Here is a 16263-nt window from a genome sequence, read left to right as displayed (position 1 = left end):
AAAGTTGAGAGGGGATGACAGATCAAGCAGGAAGGTTGAGAAGCAAGGGAACTTAATGATGATTTGACTAATACATTGACAATGAGGTATAGTCCTGTGATGGGGCTTCTATAAATACCACAGAAATATGCTTTCTTCAAGGCCGATTTCAGTGTCATACGCCTTAAATATACTAGCCTTCCCTTTGATTACACAGGGGTTTCAGCATTTTTGCAGTCTCTTCCCAAAGGCAGTTGCTGAAATCCAGGAACGAGAGTCTTCAGAAGTAAAATACCTCCAAAGCCTTTCACTTAGACATTATGAAGAACAGAAAATGGTACACATGAACGTATTCCTTACAGTTCTATACTTCATTTAAAATGTTTTACCTGCTTTTATTTTTTTTTCTTTCTTTTTTTTTCCCAGTCATTACACAATATCTGAAAGATAAAAGAGGGAAATCGTTTTGTTACTTTAAATACTTATCTCAAGCTCACATTTTGACTACATCAAATACATGCACTGTACTAAAAAATGCGCAAGGGAAAGAATCCCAAGGATATAGCTCAGAGATTGTGAGAAGAAAAAAAGCAGAAAATAACAACAACAGATCGTGGAAGAAGTGGTGTCTGAAAAATGAGAAACAACAAAAAGAAAAGCACAGAGCTATAGCACAGTAGAAGAAAAATAAATATACCACATAATTTATTGCAGGGAGAGTTCTGAAGAAAATGTCTTGTGAAATAAATATAATGCTCATGAGGACAAGAGATCTCATTCATATCCAATCTGTCTTGTGTAAAGTACTAGGCAATAATGTTCAAGTAAGTGAGTCACTGCAAGATCTCCCAGTTCGGGTGAAGATTGCTCAATAGAAATAATAACAAGCCACAGAAAAAAGACAGTGTAAGTACAGGTGGGAAAGGGATACAAACTCAGAGCAATAAGTACATACAAAATATCAAGACTGCTGTACAAAATAAAAGTATGTTATATGTCCTTCGCTATCTTACAGACTGCTTTTCCTTATGTGCTTCTCTGTGACGGTGAAGATGTGCTGGAGTGCCCAGGCTGACAGCCTCCCTCTGTCTGTACTTGAGATCGCACAGGTGTAAACAAGCTGGATGGAGGGTGACTTATTTATGGACCCAGAGTCAAGGCTTTCTCAGTGAAGGACCTTCAGCTCCATAAGCAGCTCCTCATAGTGAGCCATGAAGGTCCAAATTCCAAGAAATGTCAAGTGTCCTCCAGTGTTACCATCAGCCCACTGGCAGAAAAGCAGAGGATCTGATGACAAGAAGATCAAGGGAGTGGTAGCTCAGGATGTAGGTGCTTAGGGAAATGAGAGTAATATATATCTGCCATGCTGTAGCTACACCTAACCTGGGGAATAATCTTTAGTGTGTGTCCTCCTGGTCTTCCATAGGCAGGCTGAGGGAATATGAAGTTGTAGCCAAACAGGGCTGCGGCAACCCCTACTGTTCAAACAGCTCTTAGTCACATTAGGAGAGTTCTGGACCAATACATTCTTGGGAGAGACTGACTCGGGCAGCATAAGAACAGCATCACACAGTCCTAAGACAGTCCAAGCATGGCATGCTGGCACAGAGACCTTGGGTGTCCTGCCAAAGACGGTGTGGTCCTGTCCTCAGTGAGAATTGACGAAATGGTAATACCATCCGTTTGGGAAGTGGCACTAGCTGCCTGGTGGCAGGGCTGGATTCAGCCTGCCTACACGCCCGGGCTCTTGCACGGTGCCTACAGAAGGTGTCTGGCCGCCTCGTGTAGTCAGAGCAGAAAAAACAGATATCTTCAGTAAGTGATTCATCGCACTGTAAAATCTGAGCCTTGTAGGAACATTTCAAAATACACAAGTTCATTTCCTCCCAAAATGCAGCAAAACTTGCTTTTATTTACTTTTTTTTTTAACTCTTTCCCTCCTTGCAGGTCCCTCAAAAATATTTTAAAAAAAAAAAAAAAGAAGGAATTGAATATTTTTGGTGTAAAGCTGCTCTGGCCATTGCTTTCCAGTTTTGGCAGGGATGAGGTGGGAAGGGAGAGGGAATTAACAAGATCACAGAAGGATTTGCTGACAACTGCATCTGAACAGAGCTCTTTCCAGTTCAGGGTTACAGGTCTAGAGCAGGAATCTCTTAGTAGCTGCTGGTTTTAGCTGCTGGAAATGTTCGTACAGCCAGGCTAAAATGCAGTAGAAAGACCATTTTCTCTATTCGTGCTTCCTCCTTTTCCTCAGCTGCTGGAGGTGAGCAGCAAGGAGACAGCAGCAGAAGTAAGGTGAGAACCAGCTGTGCATTGAGGGCAGGGAGAATGTATGAGCATGCATGCATGGATCAAGAGGGGCATCAGCCTGCAGCTACCTGACATCTGCAATGAAACCACCCTCTCCCTTGGCAAAACAAAAATACTACTGAAGTGTGAATCTCAGTTCTGGTTGCTTGGTAGTCCAGCATATCCAGGAGCTCCCAGTTGGACACGATGTTGTAAACATAAAGACTAAGAATTCCTGATAATCCAAACTATTTTGAGAGAATAAGTCTATTGACTCACATTTGAAAACCGTGTTCCCTTGCCTATACAAATCTACATTTTTCAATCTAAATTTGGAGTTTGGGCTACTGTGTTTTTTTCAGAGTATGAGATGTGGGTGGATGTTTTTGTACAGGATAGGATATCTGAAATGATACAGATTGCTGCTTAACCCAGAAAGATGTTACAATGTCAGAATTGTGAGGAAAAACAAATGTACACTTTTAAAGACTAAGAAATAGAGAACAAAACCACCCAAATGACCTGACCAAGTCTAGTGCATGAGTCAGTCATGCAAGGAGGCCATGAACTTGCTTCTGTGCTCAAAGTCACTATGCCTATGCCTTGGATTTCATTAGCTGCAAAAAGCCTCACCAAAAAGGATCCAGGGGCAGGAGGGGAGAAAGAAATAAGCATTCCTTCTTCATGAACAACATTTATTGAAGCAGTTCAAGCTGCTACTATGCAAACAGTCAGTCTATGGTAAAAGACAGGCAAAGAAAACATTGCCTGTAGGTGTGACTGTATCTGCTTTAGTTGTTGGAGTGTTCTTCAGCTGGACTCCCTTGGCAAGGCACAGTGGCACAGGCTGCTGTGGCCAGAGTGAGTATAACAAGTAAGTGCTACCTAAGCACTGGACTTCGGTAGTTTTTAGGGTTAGGAACATCCAAAATTAATGAACGTGCTTTTTAAATTTCATAACTCTGTAAGATCTTCCAGCCCATTCTTCAGCCATTACAAATCTTTACCTGACAGGGGATACACTGTTCTGCTCTGTATACAAACTTTGGTTCTTCTTATTCTTTTAGACTTCTGATATTAGGGGATGTACCTGCAGTTGGGGTACATTTAACATCTCAGCTGAAGTCAATGGAACTATGAAAGCCTACACAATAATTAAAGAATTACCTCAAGACACTAAACTTATCAGTATGACTCCTGATATCATGGAATTAAATGAGAGGGAACAAGCATTTGTGTGGTCTTATTATAAAAGACATGTTTCTGACTTCCAGTCATATCAAAAATCCCAACACCACCTCATGCAAGTGACATGAACACAGACCGAAGAACCAAAATCCACATCAGAAATGGAAAAAAAATAGCATTCATTTTTAACATCCTGATTTTTTCAGACTGAATTCCTGCTTTTAGAGAGCTATGTGATGACAATACAAGCAGTAACTCATTTCTCAATCAAATTCCACCCACATCAGTGTGTCACATTTGTGCCTGATGAGCAGAAAAGGGTGGTGATGGGGTGTTATATACCCAGGGGCATTTAGACATGCTAAAAAACACAGGTACCACAAGCCCCTTTTTAAGTTTTCTTGTCTCTACTCTTGCCCTAGATATAGAGCTGGACTGGCAGAAAAGCAGGTCACCAGGTTCTTCATATTAATATCATCCATTATATTCATGTCCTCTAAATCTTTTTAAACTTTAGCAGTGAAGTTTTATATGCTTGTGTATTTAATTACAATTTCTGATATGTTTCTGAAACTAATCCATAACTATGATGATTTCTGTCTTGACAGTAGGTAAACCGAGGCTGACTGACCTGATCTGCCCCCAGCCACCCAGTGCAACTGCTGGAACTGAGCTCTGAGTCCCTCTCCCTTTGCACAGCCACTGCACTGCTCTTTTTCAGGGCATAATTACCACATAAATAACAATGAGAAGATTCTATTTGACTGAGAGACTGCTCTAAGTGCCCTGCTTGCACGTTACATCTCACCTGCAGGAACTTAGAGGCTACAAGGACATTTGATTTCATGATTCATTTAAAGCGATACGAAATGTTGCTTTGAAACCCACCCCCCTTTTCTCCTTCACATCTGATGACTGCACAGTGAGTGGAATTATGCTCAGCATGTCACACTCCAATGGACAGAGATGGTTTGTAAAAGCTGATAAGCCTTGTTAGGGTTTGCAACTTTGTATGAACTTCTGTGATAAATACGGCATTCGTGAAATGCCAAAGACTGCTGGAATGTTGGCGTGAGCACGACACGGATTACAAATAATGTGGGAGAGGGCAGTTACACTGTGCAGTGAAATACAGTCATGATATGCATCTACTTTCTGTGAAAAATGTTGGGGTTTGAGCCAGAGGTATTTCCTATAGTACAGTACACAGGGATCTAATAGAGCTAAAAACGTTGATTTAAATTAATGAAGCAAGAATGATGTGATGAGGATCCTGCATGACTATGGAGGGAAGCGAGGGTCAATACTTATTCGTGGCTCTTCATGCTTTACCTGCTTAGGTGAGGATGCATTTTTAGGACACATCCAGCCAATGCCTAATGACTAGAGACAATCCTTTTCCCTTGATGTTAACAAAGTTATAACCACCCCAAAAATTTGCAAACATTCAAATTGTCTTCCTCTCTTTTTTTTCCTAATTGATTAAAAGGAATTTCAGAATAACATCCTGCAAGTAGATGAAAGCTAAGTTTGATGTTGTGAAGTGCTAAACTTCTCTGCTTTGACCTGCATGACTGAGATGAAGGAGAATTTTGTCTTTAGTAATTAACATGACAAATAACTGTGAATGGGAACTTGCTGTTCTGAATGACAGCGTTGTCTTCTGCTTCAGGGTGAGAAACCCAGGGCCAGGATCCTGGGGATCTATCCCTTGCTTCGGTCTGACATTTAACAGTTCAGAAAATCTCTGTCTCTCACCTGATAAAGATGAGAATGGAGGTTAGTCTCTTGGAAGAGCACAGCACCTTTGAATTCATGCTTGCTACATCTTGTAAGATACGGGGCGGAGGGGAGAGGGAAGTTGATTGCCCAGAAAAATAATCATCACCAGTGGCTAGATTAAAGGTATTTTATGAGCACTGCCTTTCAAGCTGACAGTTCTGCTATAATCATTCCCAGCATACTACTCTGTCGGTATTCATCTGTTGCCAATTGCCTTGTAGTTACTTTGCGAGTGTGTTAGTTCGGGACTCTTCTTTTGTTCTTTGTTTTTACAGCCCTCAAACACAAGGGATCCTATGAATGGGATTCTGAATGCTTTGAGGCACCTAATAAATAATTGTTTGCATTCGAATACCCAAAGTACACTTCGCATTAATGGGAAGCCTGCATAGCAAGAAGGTATCTGATATTAGCTAATAGCTATTGAGTAGCTTTCATGCAATAGACCACAGAGGTTTTAGTGTTTTTTTTAGCTTGTGAGTTGTTTTCTGTACTTTTTTAATTACAGAATAGAAATGTTTGTGTTTAATCACCATCTTGATAGTAGATGGCTCCAGCAGAGAGTCCTAAAACTTACCAAGCCATAGAAATAGATTGGATTAGGTTAAACTGTATTATTGATGTGTAGGGGACTTGCACTGCTGTCTATGCTACATCTATTCCATGCAAGGCATTTATATCTTCAGATATATTGTTTTGGCTTTGCTCACCACATCAGTGTTATCTATAGGAGATACTCCACATGCATACAGCAACAGACACTTTTTCCCTTTCTGCTGGTTCATGCCTGGTGGAAAGCAAACAACTCCTGAAATCTTGTCCCAGGCTGTTGGTAGCAGCATCATCTGTATAACTGTGTAGGATGAGAGCAGAATCATCCTTGCCTTTCCCCAATTAAAACTTCATCACCAGTACCAAGAAAACAATGCAATAGAAAAACACTGAAAGCTGTTCTCACTGGTAACCGACATGACCTCTGAGCTCAAAAAACCCAGTGCCCTGTTCTTCTCCCGCTATTCCCCTATAACCTCACCCATGGCGCCCATCAAATAATCAGTCACAAACCCCATCTGTCAACACGGGGTCTACAGTTCATGGAATCTGCCCGACCGTGGTGTTGTATTACTGAGACTCTCTGTAAACAGAAGTACTTTGAATGACTTGTTGTCTCTTACAAATTGCATGGGGAGAATGAAGGCTACAGAACTGAGTGGCATAATTGTAAGACAAAAATTACAAAGGCTCTTCTTTCACTTACCCTGCCAGTCTTAGAACTAAGCTAGACTTTCACACGCAGCTCCAGGACTGATCAAAGCTGCCTTGTAAATTTTTTTCTTGCTTTTTTGCTAGGCATCCTCGATGCTAAGTAAACTTACATCAGAGCTGCTTTATGCATCACAGTCCTGTATATTTTGATGCCAGGTATTCCCCCTCCAATATAAACTACCAATCCTGAAATTTAGTGTGAAATCTGACAAAATACAAACTCTAACATTTGTTTTTATTTTGCTCAGGTTTTTTTTACATCTTCCCACTGTAATGTCCTTCACCCTTTTTTTTCTCCCACTCTTTAAAGAAAATTAACAGTACCTTGAGGTTCACATGTCTGTAGATCTTGGGAAAAATCTCTCTTCTCACTTCCAGTCTAGCCAGTCATGTCATCTTGAAGTAGCTCCTCTGTATCTCAGTGCTGTCCCTGGGAAGCAAAGGTCAGAGTCAGACTAAGTGTCCAGATGTCAGAACAAAGGGGCCACATTCGTTTAATGGAGTATGGAGTCCAGAGAGAGATTTGGGATCTAGTGATACTTCCAATGGGTCATATGTTCCACGTATTTGTCATGTTTTCTATCTAAACAACATAGTGTAGCTAGATGCTACCATGATGGGTGGCTGATCGCTCCATATAACAAATAATAAAAGCAAGTTGAACACAGTAGTGCTACCAAAAAATTGCATTGGCTTCAGTGGTGCTTTTTGTGCCCCCATGTGTAATGCCATAACAACTTTCTTTGCCCACATGAAAAAGACATGAGACTTGTGTAAAGCAGAAGTCTGCACCACCAAAGGCTTAATTATATAATAAAACATTCTGAAAGCCTTCACATTAGCTTACTATTAATTAGTGGAAAAGGCATTACCTAGGAACAGTCACTAACGTATAACAGGAAAAATAATAGAGATTATATGCTACATCACTCTACAGAGTCAAAATTGGTAGTAGGATATGCTTGCCCTTTCATTTCATGCAGAAAAATCCATTGTTAGCAAGTGTGAGGATACAAGGGATGTACTTTAGGGGATGTAATTTTGAGACAGCAGACTACAGTGTAGGCATGAGTGAAATGACCTTTTTTTTTCCTCCTCAAAGAACTTGCTTCTTGCATGTCATTCATTCTCAAGTGCTTCGTTAGCAGGATGAACCCACCTTTTAAGCACTGATCAAGAGCTCTGACTTGAGTTCCCCACTACCTATATGCTACATGTGCCTTGGACAAGCTACTTGCATCAAGGTCTTCAGCAGTATCTTGAGCACCAAGCTTTGGTGGATCCTATGTCTGTCTTTTGTTTCCATTCTAGTTTTGTGCATTACAGCAGCAAAACCTCCTTAAAACTGCAGTAGGAAGCACAGTGGTATTTGTGAGACAAAGTTATTAGAACCAGTCCCATACTGCAAATGTGGCTAGCAAAAAGAGAACTGGGTTTTATTCTGAATTACGCTTTGTTAACAAGTTGTTAACTAAGTTCTCACTCCAGAATATTTAGAGCCAGCTAAATAATATGTGTCAAATCATTGATCTGACAAGTTTCACAACTTTTTTTTTTCCACTTTAAATTTCAAATATCTATTCAAAAAATAGCATGTTCAGTTTTTTTGCTTAGTTTTAATTACTGGCAACAGCAGGGGAGAGAGAAAGAACAAAGCTGAATACACAGATCCCAGAGATAGTTTGCCATCTCTGACCATTAGGGGAAAAGAGAAAAAAACAGCATCCTTTAACTTAGAAACTAAGCCCACTTAGCATGGAGATAGTGTGAAGAGAGTAAATGTGGTGTCCTCCCCATAGAGGAGTCTTCCTTTATGGTTGCTTTTCTAATCACACCTGTAGGTGGATGCTGTGGCAGAAAACCTTCTGCAACAGGAATGTTATGCTGAGACAGAAGTTCTGCAGTGGTGCAATGTTTCTTGGATTAGGCATAATATATGGACAAGGGGAAAAGCTACAGCATAGACCTCCATACAGAAAACTGTTTAAAGACAAATGTACAGGACTGTTATTTTGAGGGAAGATTTTGATTTTTGCATGCCTATGCATATTTATACAGATACACGTGTACATGTCTATCAAGATTTCTATTAAAAAGTAATTAAAGTGTTTCTGGTTTCCCCGTGCAATACCCAAACAATCAGCACTAGCTCAAAGCTGACACATGCAAAGAAATTCCTCCCATCTCCCCCCATTTCTACTCATCAGCCCCAGACTCTGATGATGTTAAAAGCCATGCCAGTGATACTGCACTTAAATCTATGCTTTGGGAGCCCTCCCACATGACAGAGAGCTAGTAGGATTTTTATGTGGAGCTGAGAAATAAAGGCTTATTTTCTAAGTGAAATACCTTAATCTAGATGCTTAATACAGCTGAAAGCCCCAAGGTAGGCATAGACCTTTAGGAGGTCCAGTTATAGTGAAGTTTATAACCTGCTGTTAGTAAAGACTTGTGCTCTGTGACAATATTTCCCTCTTTCAGAGATCTTAGACCAAATAGGGCTGCCATGAATACAAAGCTGCTCAGTGCATGTTTAAGTAGAACAACTGGATTCCTTCCAGCTCCCTAGTAATTATCAGGTATACACGAAAGAGCCAATCAAGCACCCGAAAGGACAGACTGCCCTCTGCTCCCCCCGGGGTGCAGCTGGTTCCTTATTTCAAGTATAATCTTAAATTGCAAGGAAAAAGGATTTGCTGCAGAAGCAATGTTGCTTGGTAGCAAAAAAGATTCCTCCTTCCTTCTGCCACCTCCTCCCATCTGCTTTTCATGTTCTATACAAAACTTGCTGCTCTGAACACTCCTGGATTTTTCTCCCCTTCTAATAATAAAGAAGTGAATCTGATGTCTCCCGCTGATGGCTTTCTAACCTTCAAAAGCATGTGTTTATCATGAGTTTCAGCTATCCAAAATAGTTTTGACCTGAGGTTACAATGCAGGCTCAGACTGCTTCGAGGTGGGTTAAATGGATGATAAGCAAACATTTCATTACAGACCCTCAGTTGTTGTAAGGATGTGCAAATCCCTGAGGAAGATTTTCAGCATATCCTCCAGAGCAAAGTGGTGCTTTGGACTTGGGAGGTTCTCTCAATCAGAGCCCTGCTGTCACTTTACGAATATCTCTGCTGACTGTGCCCTGCATCATCACTTTGTGAGGCCCTGGGCAAGCTGCTGGACTGGGGAGATTCCTACCACCTGATGCACTGTGATGGCTGAGATTTTTAAGTCTTAATTGAAAACACTCACCTTTTTGCTGCCCTTCCCTTTCTCCAGTTTCTGCATTAGCAGAGGAGCGTGGAGAGGTGCTGATGTAGGATTGGGTGGCCCTGGAGGAGATTCGTCCTCCTCCCAGCCCACAACATCATGAGTGGCTCAGAGCCACATGCATCCAGCAGTCAGCAGTTTTGACCCTTCTGCCAGCTACACCCCAAAAGTAATTTCATCAGCACCATAACAAGTCCACTGACTTTTTACTGGACTACCTGTATTGCAGAAGTGAATGTTCCAGTGTGGACCATCACACAGCCACACCCCACTAAGTTCGGGGGCAAACAGGCACTACTGTGAAATCAATGCTCATGTTGCATCTTCCTTACAATAAAAAGACAAAGAGATGAATGTCCTAGTGGTTAAACCCACCCTAATTCCAGATAGGCACATTTACAAAGTGTCGGGTACTTTGTCTCTCTCAACTCAGTCTCCTTCCTAATTTAACCCAAACAACAGCAGATCTTTATGGACCACCACTCACATTAATCCTGAGCAGGGTGCCCAGATCCAGCTGTCCAGCCAAGGACAATGACCCTTTTTTCTTCATTCCCACTTCTCTTCTACAGCCACCCAGCAGAAATGTTCTTAGAGCAAGGACCTGAGCTAATTAATGGTAGAGAAAGGTGAAGCTTGAGAATTTCCAATGTCAGTCTGAAATGGGCACCTCCTGTGTCACTGGATCTTGCAGTGAAGGGGGTGGATACGTGCAGACCACTGTGTGCTCAGTCCAGGCACTCACTGAGACATCTGTCAGCTTCATCCTATCTCCAGACAAGTTGGGAGGCAGGTGCTGGCCCATGGAACCATCTAGTGCCGTTGTGTGGGTTTGGCCACATGTGGCCAGCTCCATGTTCAGGCAAACACAAAGACCGAGTCTTTCCTTCCCTGGTGATGTTAAAATTACTGCCTGAAAATGTTAATATCCCCTCTGGACCAGGGACAACAACATGAAGTTTCTCTTCCCTCCCCAAGTCATTTGGCATTTTAAGGACTTGTGGATAGTTGTCCCAAGATAAGTCTCAGGTAAATATATGGAGATTATTGCACTGCTGCTAGTGAAATTTCCCACATCCAAAATTCTGGTCTAACTATACTAAGGCAATCAGTACCTCTGCTCTGCAGCTGCATGAAGGACATGCTGATACAGTGGTGTCATCTTGCTCAGTTTTATCTGTCCTCCACAATTCCTGGCCTCCACAGTCATTCTTCTTCAACCCAAATAATTCCTGGGGTAGGGATGTACATAGCAGTGTTGAGTACAGTCTATTATTTCTATGATAGCATTGGGATTAGCAGAGATTTACCTTTTTTTTCAAAAAGGAAAGCGTGCAGGAATACATCTAATTATGCTTTGCTAAGTATGAAATGTCCTTCTATTTAGCAGATGCTTGGGCCCCACTTTGACCTAACACTGAGTGTTTCAAGTAAACTGCCAGCAGCCCCGTCAAACTGTTATGGGTAATTTGGAGTATGAAATGTGTTAAATTATTCAAAGAGCTGAATAAGCATAAACAGGCAGTACAACAGGAGAGATATGCATACCCAGCGATGCTGGTGTGACATTTAATATATCATATTAGCACTCCTGTTAGTACAGAGCTGGATGCCTAGCACAGCAGCCTGCAAATTCACAGGCAGAGTACAATGTAACTGCATTTTGCCCCCCATATAGCCACCTTCCTACTGTTTCCCTTCACAACGCTAGATATGGCTCACCTACAACCAAAGGTGAGAGTTGGGAAGCAAAATCTGATTCCTTCCTGAAATGCAAAGTGCATGAGGTCAGTGTCATGCACCTTTGCTTCATGCAGGCATCAATCATCCTGCTGAGAGCAACTGTCTGATTTAGACCAGTGGTGTAAATTAAATCAGAATCAGGCTCAAAACTGCTTTCTGCTAGAAAGTGGACCCCTAGACAGAAAGGCTCCGCTTAGTAACACAGCTAATGTGGCAGAGAACACACGCAGGATCATAACACATGTCTACTTCAGAAATACACATAAGCCCCATGTCCTAGTAAAAGCTGACACTAATTCAAGACAAAACCCTGCATTTTACTTACTGTGGAAACAGTCCATTATTTCTTATCCTTCAAAACAAAGAGTGTTTTCAGGTTATGGAGTATTTCTGAGCTCTCAAGGGATTACATTTCAGGGGATGAATGAGACGCTTCTGTAGTCAGGATTTCGTGATGGTGAGCAGCAAGGAAGAGGTGATACTCTATTTTGAAAGCTTTTTCCTCATTCTCAGAAAAATAAAACAAACAAACCAAATAATCTGTGCTGTAGAGAAGTTTGGGCCTGGCGACCCAATCTTTATTGCTTGGTTTGTCAATGAAAACAAAAATAAAACTTAAAAGAATCCATATAGCCAACTCATAACAAATAAATGGAATGATCCCTCCTGAGAGCAGATGGAAGCCTGAGTGATGGAGTTAAAGTATCCTGGACAAAGCTTTCATGGATGTGAAAATATTGTCAGTAGCATGCCTGGATCAGCAAAGGTTGGACTAGCTGACCTATAAGGCTTTTCCTTGTCTTTTTATTTTTCCCCTTTTCCTGTTTTCTCTCTCTTTTCTTTCCTCTCTACAGTTTTAAGTGAGGGGATAGGATTATTTTGTGCCGAGGGGGGAGCCTTATTCCAAATGGTTCTGAAGCTGGTTTGCTGGCTGCTATACTCCTTTATTTTAGAGCCATCATTTCCTTTTTGTGGTTTTGTCCTGCTTCATTTAGCTGAAATAGTTATTTTCTGCTAACATTCTCTTAGAAGGCGAGAAGAGACATTGGCACATCTTGCCCATTCCTCTGGGACAAATACTTTGCTGTGTGTCTCTTGACTCTGCCTTTGCTTTCTTTCAAACTCCACTTAGTGATAACATGGGACTGATGAGTCTAACTCTATGAAAAATGTTTACTAAATTTATTATCATGAGTGGTTATTGATAGTATAAGGACAAAAAGTACACAGATCAATTTTCAAATGGTGAATGGGAACTTGTAATATAGGCATTTGGAAAATCTCCATTTGAATTTGCAATCTGGGACTTTTTTTGTTACTTTTGGAGTGAACTATAGAAAAAATATTGGATGTCAACTTGCTAAAAACATAACCTATGCCTATAAATACAATGGAGATGGACAAACATTGTGCAGGCAATGTCAATTCAGATTTGAATCTTAATACAAATTTGGGGTTTGCAAATATTTTAAGACATACGTTTTCCCAGGGAAATAGACAACTTGTATCACTTATTCAGGAGTTTTTGTGGGAAGCCAGCTTAAACTCATAACAAGAATATCAGTTCAAAAACTGTAAATCTCAACATCAAGTCAATTTAGTCAGGGAACAAAAACAAACCACGTAACCTCTCAGACAGGCAACATCCAGAGCTGCCTACATAAATAATGTGATAATCATGTGAAATAAGCTGTTGATACAAAGAACTTTTTGCCTTCTTGTATGTGTCAAAAACAGAAAGGGGAAAAAAGCCTCTATTCTTAATTTCCCCTGCTGCTTACACCAGTCTTTCTAATTTAGGGAGGATCATTTCTCTGAGCCAGCTCCTCTTCCTCATAAGGCAGCTGGCAAGAGGGAAATGTAGGCTGTGTCTATATTTCTGTCTGTGTTTGGATTAGAGATGTGATTTTATCTCCCAATCACCCCCACAATCTGGATTGTGGTGTGCATTACACACAGCCAGATACAAATAACAAAATGTGCACCCAAACTGTTAACGGAAAGGCGTTTTCTGGGTCCATAGTACAGGAAGTCAACAGCAAGTCCTCCTCCAGAAATCTATGGCGTAGAAATCAGGCCCACAGCATCAAATACTTCTCTCCGTGGAGTAGCTGGTAAGGTGCTGCATTTCTTATTGATACAGATGCAGCCATGCTGTTTGCAAAGAGGTCTAAGGAAAGACTAGGAAAGGTGGTAAGACCATTGAGGACAAGTTGGCGTAGCTTGGGAGCCAAAGTGAGCTCAAAGGTTCATCCGCTTCCCAGCAGCTCAGTGATAAACATAAATCCTATTAACTTTCATCATAATTGAATTCTCATTCAACTCTGCCACAGTAGCCAACTCTTATTAGAGAGAAGGCATGTCAAGAGCATACGCTTGATCTCTGCTCCAAACTCTACATGGCATCAGTCAACATGCTCAGGCAGTGAGACTCAACAGGCTTGTGAAAATCTGGAAATTAGTTCAAAAAGGATGGGGAACACTTTTGAGTCTAGCTAGCTGCACATAGAGGCTGAGTCCCTTTTCCTTGATGACTTTAGATGCCAGAAATGTATTGTATAACAAGCAGTGGATTCATTGAAAAACTAAATAAATGCATTATTGGTTCCTGTAAGTGCAAATTAGTTCCTTTTAAACATTTTCAACTACCAGCTAAAACAGATCAACTAGTAAAAGCTAAAGCTGACAAATTTGCAAAAGCTCTTCTTTACAGAAAAAAATAACTTTTTTTAATGATCATTGCTACAGTTTAAAGCAAAATAATTGGGATGGTACAGAGAGATTACTTTGAAGTGCCTTCATCCTTCCAGGAATGTGACTACTACTACTACATTTTTTTTAACTGATGTTCATTCTCACAACCCCAACTATTTTCTAAGTCACTTGGAACTGGTTTCAAATGTTAAATATTACAATGCAGAAAACTTTTTTTAATCTGGCTTCACAGCAGCTCCACCTTAATTCGCCTCGGTGAGTTCTCATGCCTGCAGGATTTTGGTTTGTATTGGGGTTTTTCTTCATATTTGCTGTCTGTCTGTGTTATTTTTTTAAAAAAAAATCTTAGTTTTTCCTGTAAAACAATCCCTAGTGCAAAAGCCCCTAAACATTTCTTTTTTCCTTATAGATATCAAACTACTTGTGGCATTCTTGGGCATGCTATAAGAAATAAGAGAAAAAAAATCCCACATCTAATAAAATCAGTAACTTTCTTTTTTCTTCTTGCTCTTCCTATGTAGTGGATTTTGCATAGTTAGTCTCTCTGCAATAGACAAGCTGCACGTACTCTTCTCTTTAATTTGCTGATAGCTAATTTCAGTAATGTCTACATAAGCATTTCATCCTGACTACAAGAGTGCAAGAAGAGCCAGAGCTGGACAAAAATTATTTGAAAATTATTGAAAGCTTTCATAATAGCTTTTACTGAAAAAGTTTCAAAGAGGGCTCGTTTCACACTTTCCTTGTGTTTAACAAAGACAGTTTCAGAGCTGAATTGTCCTCAAGCACTTTCAGTTTTGTTTTCTGCTTCTCACTCTCCTTTCTTGTTCCCCATCAGTGAATCAATACAACAGTAGTAGGAAGCTGAGATATTAATTGTCCCCTTTCAATGGATTGTAACAATACTGTAATAAACCTCTCCTTTTATATAATATTCTAGGTTTTATGGGTCACTCCTGTGAAAACCGTACACATGCCTATGCAAGTTTTCCATAGGAGCTTACAGAGTTGTTATAATTCGTCTGAACTTTCTCATTTTAGTCCTAGAACTGTCATTGTCAAACAAATCCTGTGTTTCTTATTGACTGAGAGGTAGTATGAATCCATCCTGAAAGCTTTCCGGGGCCTTTAAAAGATTTTCATGTCCATAACCGCACATCTATCTAATCTGCAATGGTCTGCTCACTTAGGAACACTAACCGGTAGAGATAAGCACAGGTTTCCAGCTCCTTACCTGAAGGGAAGTTGTTCGGTGGTTTATAGACAAGATGACCTCAGGTTGTTGCCAGCTTTATCCCTTTATTCTGGGTGCTCACATAAATGTCTGAAGCTGTACACATCATATTAGCAACCATTTGAAATGCTGGATGTACTATCTGCTTGCCTCCTTCACAAGAATTGAGTGGAAAGCAATGGCAATGTAGTATTTTCATCAAGAGCTATGACGAATGAGTAGGGCAAGGTGAGAAATACACAGTAACTTCATTAACAGATTTTAGTGCACAAAATCAATTTGCTCTCAAGAATCAAAAATAGAAAATCTTAATCCACGAGTACCATGCAGAAAAAGCTAGAGTCCAGATCCACTGAAATATTTCTGGATCATTTTAAAGATATTTCATACAGTATATTTAGATTATTTAAGAGCTTTTATCAAAGCAAATAAACTGTGATACCTGATGTGTAGGGTCTCCTGATTCTTCACTATTTCTTTACCCATCATGCCCATCTGCCATGGGAGCGTGGCAGGTTCAGGTTGCTTATGCATCCAATGGAGAGTTCCTGGATGTGGCTATGGAAAAAATACATTACCAGGACAACTGAGGTAAACTAAGAATTCTGAATTCAGCAGCTAGAGGACTCTTCACTCTTGTCAAGCCCAGGGCATGGCTATATTTTTCTCAGTATGAATCTTTCCCGGGCCATACCAGTCTCTGATGGCATTTCAGCAGCATCACACCACAAATAGATGAACATGAGGTGAGACCATTTCATGCCTGGGTGTAAGGAACAGAGTGGATCTGAAAGTCAAGTGGA

The 16263-nt window shown here is 40.6% G+C and overlaps 1 long non-coding RNA gene across 1 annotated transcript; it reads right to left on the bottom strand.

The window, feature by feature from the left end:
- Window positions 1-6827: 6827 nt before the first annotated feature.
- On the bottom strand, window positions 6828-16263 carry LOC138725749 (uncharacterized). Its single transcript, XR_011338298.1, has 4 exons — window positions 15903-16263; window positions 15461-15665; window positions 10256-10334; window positions 6828-6934 (listed from the first exon to the last, which is right to left on the bottom strand). It is a non-coding gene; the product is annotated as an uncharacterized lncRNA (long non-coding RNA).

The sequence above is a fragment of the Phaenicophaeus curvirostris genome, chromosome 12, assembly GCF_032191515.1.
Source record: "Phaenicophaeus curvirostris isolate KB17595 chromosome 12, BPBGC_Pcur_1.0, whole genome shotgun sequence".
Lineage (NCBI taxonomy): Eukaryota > Metazoa > Chordata > Aves > Cuculiformes > Cuculidae > Phaenicophaeus > Phaenicophaeus curvirostris.
This window is presented reverse-complemented; position numbering and strand designations above follow the sequence as displayed.